The following is a 4238-nucleotide window of genomic DNA, read 5'->3' as shown; positions in this document are numbered from 1 at the left end:
CAACATGCACATAAGGAATTTTGTCGAGATCTGCAGCACTTTTAAGTATAATGGCGTGACTGATGAGGCTATCAAGTTGAGGCTTTTCCCATTCTCACTGAGGGATAAGGCTAAAGACTGGTTACATTCTGAACCAGCTGGGTCCATCACTACGTGGCAAGATCTTGCGCAAAAGTTTCTGGTGAAGTTTTATCCAATGGAAAAGACTGCTGCTATGAGGAGTGCTCTTACTCAGTTTGCGCAGCAACCTACAGAATCTATGTGCGAGGCTTGGGAACGCTACAAGGAAATGTTGAGAAAATGTCCACATCATGGAATGCCGGATTGGATGGTAATCACTGGTTTTTATAATGGTTTGGGGGCCCAATCTCGGCCCATGCTCGATGCAGCAGCTGGAGGCGCCTTATGGGCTAAAAGCTATACTGAGGCGTATAATCTTATAGAGACAATGGCTGCAAACGAGCATCAAAACCCAACTCAGAGGATGACGTCAGGCAAGGTAGCAGGTATTCTGGAAGTTGATGCAGCCACCGCTATTGCAGCCCAGCTCCAAGCGCTATCAATGAAGGTTGATTCTTTGGCTACGTATGGAGTTAATCAAATAGCTATGGTTTGTGAGCTTTGTGCAGGTTCTCATGCTACGGATCAGTGTTCTCTTGTCAACGAATCTGTTCAGTATGTGAATAATTATCAGCGACAACAGCAGCCTGTGCCAGCGACCTATCATCCTAACAACATAAATCATCCAAATTTCAGCTGGGGGAATAATCAGAATGCTATTCAGCCAACATATCAGCAAGGAGTAAGTAAACAGTTTAACCCACCTGGATTCCAGCAACCACAGCAGTATGCTACAAGGCAATCATATCCTCAATAGGGAAGTGCAGCTGCACCTACTAGTGCTGATTTTGAGGAACTTAAGCTGTTGTGCAAGAGTCAGGCGGTTTCTATCAAGACCTTGGAAAATCAAATCGGTCAATTAGCCAATGCAGTGCTCAATCATCAACCTGGCACTCTTCCCAGTGACACGGAAGTACCAGGCAGGAAGGAAGCTAAAGAGCAAGTCAAGACTATTACCTTAAGGTTTGGAAAAGTAGCTGATGCTGAAAAGGCAAAAGAAGTCGAAGCTGAAGTTAGAGATGAAGAATCTAAGCAAAAGGAGAAAGTGGCGAAACCAAGGGAGACTACTGTTGAACACACTCTGCCTGAGGCTAATACAGGGGAGAAACAGCTCTATCCTCCACCACCTTTTCCTAAGAGATTGCAGTAACAAAAGCTGGATAGACAGTTCGGGAAGTTTCTGGAGGTGTTCAAGAAACTTCACATCAATATACCTTTCGCTGAGGCGCTGGAACAAATGCCTAGTTATGCAAAGTTTATGAAGACTATTCTTTCAAGGAAGGTGAAACTGGATGACCTTGAAACCGTTGCTCTCACGGAAGAATGCAGCGCGGTTCTGTAACAAAAGTTACCACCAAAACTGAAAGATCCAGGAAGCTTCACCATTCCTTGCACCATCGGCAATCTAACTTTTGACAAGTGCCTTTGTGATTTGGGAGCAAGCATTAATCTGATGCCGTTGTCGATCTTTAAAAAGCTGGATCTGCCTGATCCAAAACCCATATACATGTCGCTACAATTGGCGGACCGTTCCATTACTTACCCAAGGGGCATAGTTGAGGATGTGCTCGTCAAGGTGGATAAGTTCTTCTTTCCTGCTGATTTTGTTATTCTGGATTTTGAGGAATGTAAGAAGATTCCCATAATATTGGGGAGGCCTTTCTTGGCTACTGGCCGTACCTTGATAGATGTGCAAAAAGGGGAACTTACTATGCGGGTCCAAGATCAGGATGTGACCTTCAACGTATTCAAGGCAATGAAATTCCCTACAGAAGATGAGGAGTGCTTAAAAGTAGATGTGATTGATTCTGCGGTTACTTCGGAACTCGATCACATGCTAATGTCTGATGCATTGGAAAAGGCCTTAGTGGGGGATTTTGACAGCGATGACGAAGATAACAACGAGCAATTACAATATCTGAACGCTTCTCCATGGAAGCGAAAGCTCGACATACCATTTGAATCTCTTGGTACTTCTGACCTTAAGAATGCTGAAGGGAAGCTCAAACCATCAATAGAGGAAGCACCTACCTTGGAGCTCAAACCATTACCTGAACACTTGAGGTATGCTTTTTTAGGTGATTCATCTACGTTACCTGTTATTATTTCAGCTGACCTTTCAGGTAGTGAGGAAGACAAGCTCTTAAGGATTTTGAGAGAATTCAAATCGGCTATAGGATAGACCATAGCAGACATCAAGGGGATAAGTCCTTCATATTGTATGCATAAAATTCTGTTAGAGGAAGGTAGTAAGCCAACTGTGGAACAGCAGCGAAGACTGAACCCGATCATGAAGGAGATGGTGAAGAAAGAAATTCTGAAATGGCTAGATGCAGGCATCATTTATCCTATTTCCGACAGCTCGTGGGTGAGCCCCGTGCAATGTGTACCTAAGAAAGGAGGTATCACTGTGGTTGCAAATGAAAAGAATGAGCTCATCCCTACTCGAACAGTTACATGATGGAGAGTATGCATGGATTATAGAAAATTGAACAAAGCCACAAGGAAGGATCACTTCCCTCTCCCATTCATTGATCAAATGCTCGACAGATTGGCGGGACATGAGTATTTTTGTCTTCTGGATGGTTATTCCGGGTATAATCAGATTTGTATTGCACCAGAGGATGAGGAAAAGACTACCTTCACTTGTCCATTTGGCACATTTGCTTTTCGAAGAGTTTCGTTTGGGTTATGTGGCGCCCCGGCCACCTTTCAGAGATGTATGATGGCTATATTCTCTGACATGATTGGAAATAACGTCGAAGTGTTCATGGATGACTTCTCCGTCTTTGGACACTCATATGATGAATGTTTGAATAATCTGTGCGCCGTACTCAAAAGATGCGTGGAAACTAATTTGGTGCTTAATTGGGAGAAATGTCATTTTATGGTGCGTGAAGGCATTATCCTTGGGCATAAGGTCTCTAGCAAAGGTTTGGAGGTGGACAAGGCCAAGGTGGGAGTCATTGAAAATCTTCCCCCACCCAATTTGGTGAAAGGAATCCGTAGTTTTCTCGGTCATGCGGGTTTTTATCGGCGATTCATCAAGGACTTTTCAAAGATATCTAAGCCGTTGTGCAATTTACTTGAGAAAGATGTGCCTTTTAAATTTGATGATGAATGTTTGGCAGCATTCGAGACTCTCAAGGAGAGCTTGATCACGGCACCAGTTATTACAGCACCAGAGTGGACAGAACCGTTTGAGATGATGTGTGATGCGAGTGACTATGCGGTAGGTGCAGTTCTGGGACAGCGCAAGAAAAATCTCTTCCATGTGGTCTACTATGCGAGTAAGACTTTAAATGGGGCCCAATTGAACTACACCACTACTGAAAAGGAGCTTTTGGCTATAGTCTTTGGCTTTGAGAAACTTCGATCGTATCTGCTTGGTACGAAAGTAATAGTATTCACTGATCATGCAGCTATTCGCTATCTGGTTTCTAAGAAGGATTCGAAGCCGAGACTCATTCGTTGGGTGCTTTTACTTCAAGAATTTGAGTTAGAGATCAAAGATAGAAAAGGTACTGAGAATCAAGTAGCTGGCCATCTCTCTAGGTTGGAGAATCCCGATTCTACTTCACAAGATAGGACGTTAATCAATGAATCTTTTCCGGATGAGCAGTTGTTTGCAATGCAGGAGGAAGAACCATGGTTTGCAGATATTGTAAACTATCTTGTCAGCAATATAATGCCGCCTAATTTGACATCCGCTCAAAAGAAGAAGTTTCTGCATGAGGTGAAGTGGTATATGTGGGATGAACCATATTTGTTTAGACAGGGAGCTGACCAGATCATCAGGAGATGTATCCCGTTCTGTGAGACGGAGGGGATATTACGAGACTGCCATTCCACGGTTTATGGTGGACACTATGGAGGTGAGAAGACGGCAGCTCGTATTCTGCAAGCAGGTTTTTTCTGGTCTACTTTGTTCAAGGATGCTCATCAGTTTGTTTTAAGGTGTGATCATTGCCAAAGAGTGGGAAATTTGTCAAGAAAGGATGAGATGCCATTAAATGTGATGCTTGAAGTTGAGGTCTTTGATGTGTGGGGAATCGATTTCATGGGGCCTTTTATCTCGTCTTGCAATAATCAGTACATCTTGCTGGCAGTCGATTATG

General features: G+C 43.5%; 1 non-coding gene across 1 annotated transcript; it reads right to left on the bottom strand.

Moving 5' to 3' along the window:
• Window positions 1–211: 211 nt before the first annotated feature.
• On the bottom strand, window positions 212–318 carry LOC141681540 (small nucleolar RNA R71). Its single transcript, XR_012558968.1, has one exon. It is a non-coding gene; the product is annotated as a small nucleolar RNA R71 (small nucleolar RNA).
• Between the last annotated feature and the right edge of the window lie 3920 nt (window positions 319–4238).

Source organism: Apium graveolens, chromosome 8, assembly GCF_009905375.1.
Source record: "Apium graveolens cultivar Ventura chromosome 8, ASM990537v1, whole genome shotgun sequence".
NCBI classification, from domain to species: domain Eukaryota; kingdom Viridiplantae; phylum Streptophyta; class Magnoliopsida; order Apiales; family Apiaceae; genus Apium; species Apium graveolens.
The sequence above is the reverse complement of the archived record's forward strand: the minus strand, read 5'-3'. Positions and strand labels throughout refer to the sequence as shown.